This window comes from Jaculus jaculus, chromosome 9 (assembly GCF_020740685.1).
Source record: "Jaculus jaculus isolate mJacJac1 chromosome 9, mJacJac1.mat.Y.cur, whole genome shotgun sequence".
NCBI lineage: Eukaryota > Metazoa > Chordata > Mammalia > Rodentia > Dipodidae > Jaculus > Jaculus jaculus.
In genome coordinates this window covers 138,737,885-138,752,517 of record NC_059110.1, presented here as the reverse complement: position 1 = coordinate 138,752,517, position 14,633 = coordinate 138,737,885, and the positions used below count along the sequence as shown (strand labels likewise).

The 14,633-nt window shown below is 42.7% G+C and overlaps 1 protein-coding gene and 1 pseudogene across 1 annotated transcript in view; one reads left to right on the top strand and one right to left on the bottom strand.

The window, feature by feature from the left end:
• Tbcd (tubulin folding cofactor D) overlaps window positions 1-14,633 on the bottom strand; it is a 197,122-nt gene that overhangs the window by 180,153 nt on the left and 2,336 nt on the right. The gene's annotated exons all lie outside the window — the stretch shown is intronic.
• Window positions 2,737-5,065, top strand: LOC123463460 (annotated as a pseudogene).

Sequence of the window (14,633 nt, the reverse complement as noted above, 5' to 3'; positions counted from 1 at the left end):
GGCTGAAGTAGAATTCACTTTAATGGTTTTTTTAATAATTTTTATTTATTTTGGGGTTGATTTTTTGTTTTTTCTTTGAGGTAGGGTCTTGCTCTAGCCCAGACTAACCTGGAACTTACTATGTAGTCTCAGACTGGCCTCGAACTCACAGCAATCCTCCAACTTCAGTCCCCCGAGGGCTGGGATTAAAGCTGTGTGCCACCACACCTGACTTATTTATTTGCAAGCAGAAAGAAGAAAGAGAGAGAAAAAATGGATGCATCAGGACTTCTAGCCACTACAAACTTCAGACACATGATCACCTTGTGCATCTGGCTTTTCCTGGATACTATAATCCCAGCACTCTTGACAACAAGATGGGAGGGACAGAATTCTCAGAAGCACTTGATAAACACAGCAAAGCACAACATAGAGCAAGATTCAGAGAAAGCCTGCCTCAAATAAAGTTAGAATAGAGAGGGCCAACCTAAAAGGTACCCTCTGACCTCCACATGTGCATTGTGACACGTACACACCAACACTCATCTACACACACACACATGCATATACACAAAAAAATAATAATAATAAATCAGAGGGCTAAGAGTGTTGTAGAGTTTAATGTATAAGGCCCAGAGTTCCATCCCCAGCACCAAATAAATAAATAAAATTTTAAGAACTGATAAAAATCAAGACCTTAAGTCAGGCATGGTGGCACATGCCTTTAATCCCAGCACTCAGGAGGCAGAGGTAGGTGGATCACTGTGAGTTCGAGGCCACCCTGAGACTCCATTGTAAATTCCAGGTTAGCCTTGGCTAGTGTGAGACCCTACATTGAAAAAAAAAAAAAAAACAAGACCTGAGAACTGGGCATGGTGGCACACACCTTTAATCCCAGCACTCGGGAGGCAGAGGTAGGAGGATCATCTTGAGTCTGAAGCCACCCTAAGACTACATAGTGAATTCCAAGTCAGCCTGGACTACAGTGAAACCCTACCTCAAAAAAGCCAAAAAAGGCCGGGCATGGTAGTGCACGCCTTTAATCGCAGCACTCGGGAGGCAGAGGTAGGAGGATTGCCATGAGTTCAAGACCACCCTAAGAACACAGAGTGAATTCCAGGTCAACCTGGGCTACAGCAAGATACTACCTTGAAAAAAAAAAAGAGAGAAATAAAAAAACAAGATCTGAAATGTAAGGTCTTAAGTGAATGTAAATAATAGCAGATTAGAAAATGCAAAATATTGGCAAACTTGAAGACAAAATCATAAAATCATCTACAGAACCAAAGAGATGTCTCAGTGGTTAAGGCACTTGCCTGTAAAAGCTTAAGGACCCATTTCAATTCTTCAGATCCCACATAAGCCAGACGCACAGGTGATGCAAGCATGCAAGGTCACACATGCACACAAGGTGGCACACGCATTTGGAGTTTGGTCACAGTGGCTGGTGGCCCTGGCAAACCAATTCTCTCATCTCTCACTCTTGTTCTCTCACATAAAATAAAATTAAAATTAAATAATAAAATAAAACAGTAAAATGGCCAGTCCATTGGGCTTGCCTCATTAAAAAAAATAAAAGTCTACAATAAGGAGGGGGAAAAAACTAATAAAACAGGGCTGAGAAGGCAAAGACAGAAGGTTCTCTAGGGTTTATCCCTAGGACATGTGGCTACCTAAACTAACCCATCCATGAGCTACAGGTTCAGTGAGAGATCCTGCCACAAAAAGAAATAAGGCAGGGGCTGGAGAGATGTTCAATTCCCCTGTACTCACATAAAGCCAGATGTACAAAGTGACACATGCATCTGCAGTTCATATGCAGTGGCTAGAGGCCTTGGCATGCCCCTTCTCTCTCTGTATATCTTATCTGTCTCTCTCTGTATGCAAACAAATAAATAAATATACTTTTAACAGAGCAGGGTGTTGTGACACATACCTTTATTCCCAGCACTCAGAAGTCAGAGGTAGGAGGAGGGCCATGAGTTCAAGGCTACATTAAGACTACATAGTGAATTCCAGATCAGCCTGAGGTAGAGCAAAACACTACCTCAACAAAAAAAAAAATTAAATAAGGTAAATAAAGGCTGGAGAGATGGCTCAGCTGATAGTGATTGCTATATAAGCATAAAGGCCTTAGAGGGCCCAATTCATCCTGAGTCCCATTTCCCAGGACTGTAACAACTGAGTGTGGCAATACATGCCGATAGCCCCATCCCTGAGAGAAGCAGAGATGAGAAAATCACTGGGGGTTGCTGGTCAGCAAAATATGACCAAAATCCAGCACCTCCAGATTCAGTGAGAGACTCCATCTAAAGGAGACATGCAGATGAGCAATATAGAGGAGGGCACCCAATGTTCTATGGCCTTTGCATGCACACACAAACACACTCACACACGGTACACACATATGCATATACCACACACACACACACACACACACACACACACACACACAGGATACACACTTATGCAAATACCTCACCCATGCAAAAAAATAATAAGATGGAGACTGATTGAGGAAGACATCTGAAATCAAGCTCCAGCCGCCACAAGCACGTGCACATATAAGAAACTGAGGCAATTGGCTTCGGGCTTCTGGCGCACGGCCCACCACCTGGGGCTGGTGCTGCCTAAGGTGGGAGCACAAGCGTGTGAACTAGCGGCTGCAGCGGCCAGGAGGGAACCCCACAGCCGAGGCTGGGAAGGGGGTGCCCGGGCTTCCGGGCCACTGTCCTCTCGCTCTTCCTTGTAGCCAATGCCGTCCGCCCGAGAGGCGCAGGCGCGATGGGGGCCAACGAGGACCAGGAGATGGAACTAGAAGCTTTACGTTCTATTTATGAAGGTGATGAAAGCTTCCGGGAATTAAGTCCAGTTTCATTTCAATACAGGATAGGTGAAAATGGTGATCCCAAAGCCTTCTTAATAGAGGTTTCCTGGACAGAAACATATCCCCAAACGCCTCCAATTATATCTATGAGCGCTTTTTTTAACAACACCATTTCCTCAGCTATAAAGCAGAGTATATTAGCCAAGTTACAGGAAGCAGTGGAAGTTAATCTTGGAACCGCTATGACCTATACATTGTTTGAATACGCCAAGGAAAATAAGGAGCAGTTCATGGAGAATCACCATCCTATTAACTCCACAACATCCATAAGCAACATCATCTCAGTTGACTCCTAATATAGCCCCATCAAGTAAGAAAAAAGACAAAAAAGAACATCTTTCTAAAGCACAGAAACGTAAGCTGGCAGATAAAACAGATCATAAAGGAGAACTTCCTCAAGGCTGGAACTGGGTTGATGTCATAAAGCATTTAAGCAAAACTGGCTCTAAAGAAGATGAATAGTACTTAGAAACCAAGAAAAAGCAAGAGCACCCTTTAAAAAGTAAATTGGGTTCAACATCCTTCATTATTTGGGGGAATATAAAAGTGGCTTTTTATAAGACACAGTTCTTTTGTATGTTTCTTAAAAATGTAAGTGGAAGGATCATGAAGAGATCTGGTTGTATTAAAATTGTTTTTCACAAACTTGCCTTAATAAAAGGTGAAAGTGTAACTTTAGAATTCTTTATAAAGCCTGTTGAGCTTTGTTAAATGGATGACTGAGTAGAACATTAATCAGTGTTAATGTAAATGACCTTATCTAGTGGATGTGGTATATGCTAAAGGAGTCCAAGCCCTTTTCATACTGCCATCCCAGTAGAGCCAAATACTTAGTCTACAGTTGTTCCATGGCATGAGCCTATATCCACAGGCTTCTCATCTGGAAGTCTCCATCTCTTTTCTGCTTAACGACTAAGGCATAACTTGCCTTGGAAAACTTTAATAGTGGTATTTGAACTTTACATAATTCTCTTTGTAATTAATCTTAATTTTTCAACAGTGAGCTGCTTCCCTTTAACAAACTGATGTATTTATACTTTTTTCTTGATTTGAGTCAAAGTCTTTGATCAGAAGAGCTTTCAGTGACATGTGTAATAAGAGAACTTGAAAACAAATTTGCCAAATACTTTAGGAAACATTTGAATAAGTGCTAGCTCTTATCTAAAACACTTCTCTTTGCTGCATATACCAGGATGGGAGTAAAAGATGCCTTAATATTTAAGTTTGTAGTGTTGGAGATAGTGATCTTTATGAATTTCTACTTATCTGCTATTGTGGTGTTTTTAATTATTGGCTGACTGAGGTCTTGAAGTTGGCACGTGACAAAACCACATTTCAAGTTGTGAGGGTTTTTTGTAGTGTCTCTTCAAGTATGCAAATGTATTTTTTGCCCTGTGTGTCTTTTCAATACTATATGTAGAAGTCTTTCAAATGCTGAGCTCTTACACATGCTTGTTAAAAAAAAAAAAAAATTGAGCCGGGCGTGGTGGCGCACGCCTTTAATCCCAGCACTCGGGAGGCAGAGGTAGGACGATCTCCGAGAGTTTGAGACCACCCTGAGACTACATAGTGAATTCCAGGTCAGCCTGAGCCAGAGTGAGACCCTACCTCGAAAAACCAAAAAAAAAAAAAAAAAAGAAAAAATCACTAGTAGAGAAACCATTGCTACAGTTTACTAGGAAAGTTACTGATGTTTATATGTGATTTACAGTGACTGTGTGTGTGTTCCCCAGCTTGAAGAACACTTAGAACTCCATTATATCCAGAAGGGGGGATTGTTAAATCCAGAAGGGGGGATTGTTAATGTGTCACATTATACTTGAGTAGTTTATGTCTGAGGTTTTAAAGAATAATTAACTTTTATTAAAGACTTTATCTTAGCATAAGAGCAATTTGAGATATATCCATAGATTTTTACAAAGTTAGTCTTGGCTTCAGTTAAATTGTGTGAGCTGTAAAGTGAGAATAGTTACAGTGAAAGAGTTTACTCTCCTTGTGAAAAGCTGAGTCAAATTTTGCTTCTTGGGTTAATATTGAAATAGAGGAGCATTAGATGATGACATCTTTTGTTTTCAAGGTATGTGGAGTTTTATTGTCATATTGATTTGATGTTTTTTCATTTTAAGAAACATCTTGTAATGAAAAATATGTGTTTGTTCTGCTCTGAAGATTACGAAACTGGTCAAGCTTATGGTTCTTCAATTACAAAGAAAAATGCTAGTTAAATACCAATGAAGTATTTTTAGTCTTTTATATGAAACGTATAAATTTCTGGGGGTGATGGTGGCAGTAGTGCCTCTTGTTACCATATGTAAAACACTTGAACACTTTCATCAATATTGCCATCATCTGATGAACACTCCAGTATATTTTCTCAAAGTCTGTTTAATTAAAGTTGTATAGAATGATGTAACTAATAAGCAATAAAGTCTGAATTATTATTATAAAGAAAAAAAAAGAAACTGAGGCAAGATTGCCAGAACAGCCTAGGACGTGGTGAGACCTTATCTTGAAAACAAAAGTAGGGCTAGGAAGATGCACAGCAAGTGCTTGCTTACAAAGTCTGCTGTCCCGGCATTGATTCCCCAGAACCCACATAAAGCCAGAAGAACAAAGCACAGCATGTGTCTGGAGCTCATTTGCAACAGCAAGACACAAATGTCTAAGTAAACAAACAAACATTTAAAAAAAAAAAGATTTAGCCAGGCATGGTGGCACATGCCTTTAATCCCAGCATTCAGGAGGCAGAGGAGGAGTTCAAGGCCACCCTGAGACTACATAGTGAATTCCAGGTCAGCCTGGGCTAGAGTGAGACCCTGCCTTGAAAAAGAAAAAAAAAAAAAAAAAGCAGGGTGTGGTGGCACATGCCTCTAATCCCAGCACTAGGGAGGCAGAGGTAGGAGGATCACAGTTGAGTTTGAGGCCACCCTGAGACTACATAGTGAATTCCAGGTCAGCCTGAGCTACAGTGAGACCCTACTTCAAAAAACCAAAACAAAAATATATATATATATTTAAACACAGGTCTGGAGAGATGGCTTACAGGCAAAGGCACTTGCCTGTGAAGGCTAAGGACCCAGGTTCAATTCCCAGTATCCATGTAAGCCAGATAGATGCACAAGGTGGTGCGTGCATCTGGAGTTCTTTTGCAGTCGCTAGAGGACCTGATGTGCCCATTCTATCTGCCTCCCACCACACCTCAAAAATAAATAAACAGGGTTAGAGAGATGGCTTACGAGTTAAGGCATGTGCCCACAAACCCAAAAGACCCAGGTTCAGTTCCCCAGTACTCACATAAAGCCAGATACACAAGGTGGCACATACATCTGGAGTTCATTTACAATGGCTAGTAGCCCTGGCACACCTATTTTCTCTCTAGCTGCTTTCCCCTCTCCCTCCCTTCCTCCCTCCCTCCCTCCCTCCCCCCCCCCTCTCTCTAATAAATAAAAAATTTTTTTAAAGCAAGTAGGTGTCGAGCATTGTGGCACATACCCTTAACGCAGCACTCAGGAGGCAGAGGTTGGAGGATCACAAACAGTACGAGGCTACCCTGAGACTACATAGTGATTTCCAGGTCAGCCTGAACTAGAGTGAGACCCTACCTTGAAAATCAAAAGAAAAAAGTAAGTAGGTGCTGGGCATGGTGGCTCACTCCTTTAATCCCAGCACTTGGGAGGCAGAGATAGGAGGATTGCCATGAGTTCAAGACCACCCTGAGACTACATATGACAGGTCAGTCTGGTCTAGAACGAGACCCCTGCAAAAAGAAAAACAAAGGTAAGTGGGCTCAAGAGATGGCTTAGCAGTTAAGGCACTTGCCTGCAAAGCCAAAGGACCCAGGTTCAATTCCCCAGTCCCACATAAGCTAGATGCATAAGATACATGCATCTGAAGTTTGTTGGCAGTGGCTAGAGGCCACTTAGCACACTACGAAAGACTAAGCAAAGAAAGAGAGTGAGCTCAGTGGCTCAAGCCTGTATTCCTAACACTACAACTAGAGAGGCTGAGGCAGAAGGATCAAAAGGTCAAGGTTATCCTGGACTATAATGAAACAGTCTTTAAAAAAAATTGAAGGGGCTAGGGAGATCGCTCAGCAGTTATAGGTGCTTGCTTGCAAAACCTGCCAGCCCACGTTCAATTCCCCAGCCATCCATGTAAAGCCAGACACAAAAAGTAGTGCAAGTGTCTGGTGTTTGTTAGCAGTGGCAAGAGACCCTGCCACGCAAAATGTGCACACACCCTCACATACATGCAGATGAATAAAGAAGTACATTTTTAAAAATTAGGAAGAGGAGCCAGGCGTGATGGCACACGCCTTTAATCCCAGCACTCGGGAGGCAGAGGTAGGAGGACTGCCATGAGTTCAAGGCAACCCTGAGATGACAGAGTTGATTCCACGTCAGCCTGGACCAGAGTGAGACCCTACCTCGAAAAAAAAAAAAAATTAGGAAGAGGGCTGGAGAGATTGCTTAGCGGTTAAGGCATTTGCCTACAAAGCCAAAGGACCCAGGTTCAATTCCCCAGGACCCACGTTAGCTAGATGCACAAGGGGGTGCATGAGTCTGGAGTTTGTTTGCAGTGGCTAGAGGCCCTGGTGAGCCCATTCTTCCCCCCTCCCTTCCTCTCTCCCTCTTTCTCTGTAAAATAAATAAAAACAAAATATTTTTTAAAAAATAGGAAGAAGCTGGGCGTGGTGGCACACGCCTTTAACCCCAACACTTGGGAAGTAGAAGTAGGAGGATTGCCGTGAGTTCGAGGCCACCCTGACACTCCATAGTGAATTCCAGGTAAGCCTGGGCTAGAGTGAGACCCTACCTCGGAAAAAAAAAAAAAATAGGAAGAGAAGCTGGGCATGGTAGCACATGCCTTTAATCCTAGCACTTGAGAGGCAGAGGTAGGAGGACTACTGTGAGTTCAAGGCCACCCTGAGACTACATAGTGAATTCCAGGTCAGCCAGAGCTAGAGTGAGACCCTACCTCAGAAAACCAAAAAATAAAATAAATAAATAATAGGAAGAGAGCTGGGAAGATAGTTCAACAGTTAAAATGTACTTGCTAACAAAGTCCACTGGCCTGGGTTCAATTCCCTAGTACCCACATAAAGCCAGATGCACAAAGTAATGCATACATCTGGTGTTCCTTTGCATAGTAAGAGGCCTTGTCGTACCCACTCTGTTTCCCTCTTTCTCACTCCCCATGCCTTCTTTCTCCTTCCAAATAAATAAAAATTAAAATAAGCCCCATGTGATGGCGCACGCCTGTAATCCCAGCACTTGGGAGGCAGAAGTAGAAATATCACAGTGAGTTCAAGGCCAACCTGAGATTACAGTGAATTCCAGGTCAGCCTAGGCTAGAGTGAGACCCTACCTCGAAACTTTAAAAAAAAAAAAAAAACATTAAAATTAAAAATAGAAAGAGGGGCTACAGAGATAGCTTAGCACTTAAGGCATTTGCCTGCAAAGCTTAACAACCCAAGTTCAATTTCCCAGTACCCACAAAAAAACAGATGCACAAAACGGTGCATGCGTCTTCTGGAGTTCTTTTGCAGCAGCTAGAGGCCCTGGCCCACCCACTTACACTCATTCTCATATTCTCTCTCTCCTTGAAATTAAATAAAAATATTTTTTAAAATAGAGGCTTAGCCTCATCTTGAAATCCTGAACTCTGAGATGCAGACCCAGCATGACAGCTTTATCTTTATCTTCTACCCAATCTTTCTTTCTACCCAATAAACTTGGCCTCACATTCCACGAGTCAATGGTCTTACTTGTGGGACACCAGACCACATGACATCTTGGGGGCTCACCCTGGATCCACATTTCAAGACCTCCTTCCCAACTGTGGGGCGACCAAACCTGGGAAGGACCCCCAATTTCAGCCCAAGAACCATATCTCCATCCGCTGCATGTTCCTGGTTTTGGAGTTGGTAGCAAGCCAATGACAGGGAACTTTGGCTCAGGGCTGCCAACCCCCTCCTTTATTGGATAAGAAACCTCCAGAGGTGCTTTTTCCACTCTTTTTTTGTTTTGTTTTGTTTTGTTTTGTTTTTCTTTTCTTCTGGCTTTCTGGTTTTTGTGCTTGTCTGGGTCCAAGAGGGAAGCTGGAAGCAGCATTAATTCCCCTGGTCGAAGGATCGAAGGGACGCCCTTGACCTTCTCTGGCTCCATTCGGATTTCGAACTGAGGTTTGTTTCTGGTTAAGTTTCGCTTTGACAGCATGTCTGTCTCTGGCTGTTTTGGCTTGACAGCGCATCTGTTTCTGGTTCAGTTTTGGTTTGGCAGCCACGTGGCAGTGTTATTGCTAGCATGTTTGTGTTTGGTGTTGTGCTCATTTCTTTTGTCCTGTCTTTGAAGATATGGGTTAAAATCATTCTATTGAAAAATCTTTAAAAATGGTTAAAAAGCACTTTGAAGATCTTCAGGAAAAAAAAAAAAAGATAAACAGTAAAATGAGCTAGGCCTATTATCCCAGCTACTTGGGAAGCTGAGACAGGAGGATCTCCAATTCAAGGTTCCAATGTAATAGCCTGACTGTGCATTTTAAACCATGTGTCTTTTAAACTGCTTGATTAAAAATAAGTAAATAATTGTAATTTGAACTGTGCCTGATATTTCCTCTTTTGTTTGCACTTTAAACAAATAAGACATTATTTATAGACACCTTTTGGTTTCTTTATTAATCCAAATAGTCCAACAGGTCTCTCTTAAAGCCTTTGCTGCCATTTGATTTATTTTAAAGTTTTTTGGTTTTTGTCTTTAAAAGTCAACTAAAGCATATGGTGAGCTAAAATTTTATGTAAACAAAGCCATGTTACATGATCTCATAAATATAATTACTGACTTTATGTTCTAGGTACATAGAGGACTATTAAAAACATCAAAATTCTAGAGCTGGGCATGATGGCACCCTTAATCCCAGTACTTGGGAAGCAGAGGTAGGAGGATCACCTTGAGTTAAAGGCCACCATGAGACTACATAGTGAATTCCAGCTCAGCTTAAGCTAGAGTGAGAACCTACCTCAAAAAAAAAAAAAAAAGAAAGAAATCAAAATTCTCTCTGAGGGGTGACTTATAATTTTCCAGGTATTTACAAAGACTGTAATGTCCTGTTACTTAAAAGGAAGAGGCAAGCTGGGCATGGTGGCACGCGCCTTTAATCCCAGCACTTGGGAGACAGAGGTAGGAGGATCACCGAGAGTTCGAGGCCACCCTGAGACTAAATAGTGAATTCCAGGTCAGCCAGAGTGAGACCCTACCTCGAGGAAAAAAAAAAGGAGGAGGAGGCAACTGGCCTGAGTTCTAGGCCAGCCTGCCTCCCTCAAGATAGAAACAAAGTATGTGGATGAAGATGTGTGTTTGGGGCTGGAGAAATTGCCTAGTAGTTAAGGCATTTGCCTGCAAAGCCAAAGGACCTAGGTTCAATTCTCCAGGTCCCATATAAGCCAGATGCACATGGTTTGTTTTTTGAGATAGGATCTCCTCACTCTAGCCCAAGTTGACATGAAATTCACTCATTTGTCAGGCTGGCCTCAAATCACAGTGACCCTCCTACCTTTGCTGGGATTAGAAGAATGTACCATCATGCCTGCTCAAGGATTTTAATGTTGTAATTTTCAATAAAACACTGGACATCATTACATACCCAGGAATTTGGTGGAAATAACCTTGATATTTAGAATAACTATGACATAATGCTGCTTTTTAAGAGTACATCAGTATTTTAACCATTTCAATTTGGTAAGCCTTTATTAAATACTTAATAGGTGCCTAAGTAGTTTTAAAACAAAGCATGTCTTGTATGTTGTTTGTTTCTCCTAGCTTCTTATCCTCTTTCTACCTTATTTAACTTGTAAGCAATAATTCTTATTGTTTTAATAAAGAGTTTATTTTACTACAAAAAAAAAAAATAGAGGCTTAGCCGGGCGTGGTGGCACACACCTTTAATCCCAGTACTCAGGAGGCAGAGGCAGGAGGATTGCCAAGAGTTCAAGGCCACCCTGAGACTACATAGTAAATTCTAGGTCAGCCTGAGATAGAGTGAGATGCTACCTTGAAAAAAAAAAAAAAATAGAGGCTTATAACTTTAACAGCCCAAGCATTTCAAAACAATAGTGGGGGGCTGGAGAGATGGCTTAACGGTTAAGCACTTGCTTGTGAAGCCTAAGGACTCCAGTTCGAGGCTCAATTCTCCTGGACCCACGTAAGCCAGATGTACAAGATGGCGCATGCATCTGGAGTTCATTTGCAGTGGCAGGAGGCCCTGGCGCGCCCATTCTCTCACTCTCTCTGTCTCTCTCTCTTCTCCCCCCTTTCTCTGTCTGTCTGTTGCTCTAAAATAAAAAAAAAAAAAAAACAGTAGCGGGTCACATATCACACATACTCTGAAAGACAAAGTCAAGACACAACATGTGCCAAACACAGAAAAGGACCATTATCTTTAACCATCATCCATGTCTTCTAAAAGTGACCTATTTCCATTTCCCAGAAGATAATAAGCAATGAGAATTTCTTAGCACTGGATAGTACACAGTACAGGGTACATACTGTGAGCCACAGGAAAGCTTTTGGCAATAAAGAGAGCAATGCAGGTCCAAGGCTGTTACCTTAAGAGGTCAAGCAGCACCAGTGATCACATCTGTTCCATGAGGACAGCTAGGAATCCAAGACCTACTACCAGATAAGGCCTGGGACACCCACTGCTACTCTCACCACAGCTAGCCCCTCAGCCAGACATCAGGCACTTGCTTGCTGGCCTCTCCAAAGAACCCCTCTTCACTAATATGAAGCATGAAGTGGGGTATTCAATCCTGCCTGCAGACTCACCTATGACCTGAACAGTTTACTTTAAAAAAAAAAAGTCAGGAGCTGGAGAGATGGCTTAGCGGTTAAGCGCTTGCCTGTGAAGCCCAAGGACCCCAGTTCAAGGCTCGACTCCCCAGGACCCACGTTAGCCAGATGCACAAGGGGGCGCACGCATCTGGAGTACATTTGCAGTGGCTGGAAGCCCTGGTGCGCCTATTCTCTCTCTCTCTCTCTCTCTCTATCTCTCTCTCTGCCTCTTTCTCTATCTGTTGCTCTCAAATAAATAAAAATAAACAACAACAAAAAAAAGACAGGCATGGTGGCGCACGCCTTTAATCCCAGCACTCGAGGCAAAGGTAGGAGGATCACCATGAGTTCAAGACCACCCTGAGACAAGAGAGTGAATTCCAGGTCAGCCCAGGCTAGTGTACGACCCCACCTCAAAAAAACAGGAGCTCTCTGGGCTGCCTGACCACTCCTGAGCCTCCAGGTTTTAGTGAGTTTCCTTTCATCCTGGCTGGGCCGAGGTGAGGGAAGGGTCCCCTGACCCTTACTTCCCACATGGTCTCTCTACCCCTCCTGTCCTCCACATGGCAGGATTTCTTTGTACTTTTTCTTTCCTCTCTCTTTTTTTTTTTTTTTTTTTTTTTTTTTGGTTTTTCGAGGTAGGGTCTCACCCTGGTCCAGGCTGACCTGGAATTAACTATGTAGTCTCAGGGTGGCCTCGAACTCATGGTGATCCTCCTACCTCTGCCTCCCGAGTGCTGGGATTAAAGACGTGCGCCACCACGCCCGGCTCCTCTCTCTTTTTACATTTCTTCCAAACCCACCACATGGGCTTTCAGACCACATGGATGTATTAATTTTCCTCCCCTTGGTTCTGTACTTCCCTCAATAACTATAATAATTAAAAAGAAAGGGGGGCTGGAGAGATGGCTTAGCGGTTAAGCTGTTGCCTGTGAAGCCTAAGGACCCTGGTTCAAGGCTCGATTCCCCAGGACCCACGTAAGCTAGATGCACAAAGGAGCACACGCATCTGGAGTCTGCATTGGCTGGAGGCCCTGGTGTGCCCATTCTCTCTCTCTCCCTCTTTCTCTTTCTGTCTGTCGCTCTCAAATAAATAAATAATTAAATAATTTAAAAAAAAAAGGGAAGGGGAGGGGAAGGGAGGGGAGGGGAGGGGAGGGGAGGGGAGGGGAGGGGAGGGGAGGGGAGGGGAGGGGAGGGGAGGAGAGGGGAGGGGAGGGGAAGGGAGGAGAGGGGAGGGGAGGGGAGGGGAGGGGAGGGGAGGGGAGGGGAGGGGAGGGGAGGGAGAAAGGAAAAGAGGGTGGGAGGGACAGACAGACCTAGCCAGGCATGGTAGTAAATGTCAATAATCTCAGTACTTGGAAAAGCTAAGGCAGCCATGGCAGCATTTCGATACTATCTCAAAGAAAACAAGAGAACAACAACAAAACAAAAAAAAAATGTATTCAATATCAAACAGGTTCAAATGTAAATAAAGCAATGAAACAGAAAAAGTTGGGCTGGCTACAAGTGGTGGTGCAAGCCTTTAATACCAGCAGTTGAGAAGCAGAGGTGGGAGGACTGCTGTGAGTTCAAGACCACCCTGAGACTACATAGTCAATTCCAGGTCGGCCTGAGCTAGAGTGAGACCTTCTCTCGAAAAATAAAAAAATAAAAGTTGGGCTGCAGAGATTGCTGAGAGATTAAGGCACTTTCCTGCGAAGCCTAAGGACCTTGGTGCAATTCCCCCAGGACCCATGTAAGCCAGATGCACATGGTAGCACATGCATCTGGAATTGGTTTGCAGTGGCTAGAGGTTATGGTAAGCCCATCCATATTCTCTGTCTCTCATATATAAATAAATAGCAAAACATAAAATCATTTTGCTTATATTAAAGCTTTGAGCTGGAGAGATGGCTCAGCACTTAAGGCACTTGCCTGCAGAACCTAAGGACTGGGGTGCAATCCCCAGTACCTATGTAAAGTTAGATGCAGAAGGTGGCACATGTGTCTAGAGTTTGTTTGAAGAGGCTAGAAACCATGACACACCCATTCTCTCTCTCTCAAATAAATTTAAAAAAAAAAAAAACCTTAGTATCTACATCTACAAAATGTAAATGACAGATGCCTTCCTCAGCTGTTATGCATGTGAAATAGGGCCTATGTGACTGAACTAAAATTCCTGAAAAGTACCACATCTATTTCAGATAAGAATAAATTGACTGATGAATTCCTGTGACCATGGAGAAATGGAAATGTTGCAGGGTCAGAGCCATATTTCCTTTAGCCCATTAACAGCTATTTATAGCCCTTCTCTGTGTTCGACCTAACATTCTTATGATTATTAGGTCATCAGATGAAACCTTTCTGGAATGTACTAACAGACTACTAGCTTCCACCAACCCAAAGGCGCAAAATGTTATCAGAAAACATCTGAAACTATAGGAGAGATTTCCCCCACTTTGCTATAACTCACTAACCTGTTTCCACCATGTATTTGGAAAGTGCCTTGGCTTATGACCTTCTTTTCTTATGTAACATAAAAACTTCATGAAATTGTTAGCTGTTCAGATTACAGAAATTGAAGTAACCTAAATCCTAATTCTGGTCCATGGTCACTCATATTTGGTTCCATAATAAACTCTCTCTTATTCTTTTTCTCTTTTTACTATGTGTGTGTGTTGCCTTGAGCCACTGCAAATGAACTCCAGATGGATGTGCCACCTTGTGCATCTGGTTTATGTGGGTCCTGGGAAATTGAACTTGGGTCCTTTGGTTTTGCAGGCAAATACCTTAACTGCTAAGCCATCTCTCCAGCCCAACTATCTCTTATTCTATTTGAAATGAGAGTTATGTTTCACTTCATGGCAACTACCAGAAAAACGTGTCCCCATACATAATAGATTAAAATACATAAGGAGAAAAGATATACTTAAATAGCAGAAAGCAGAAAGTAGCTC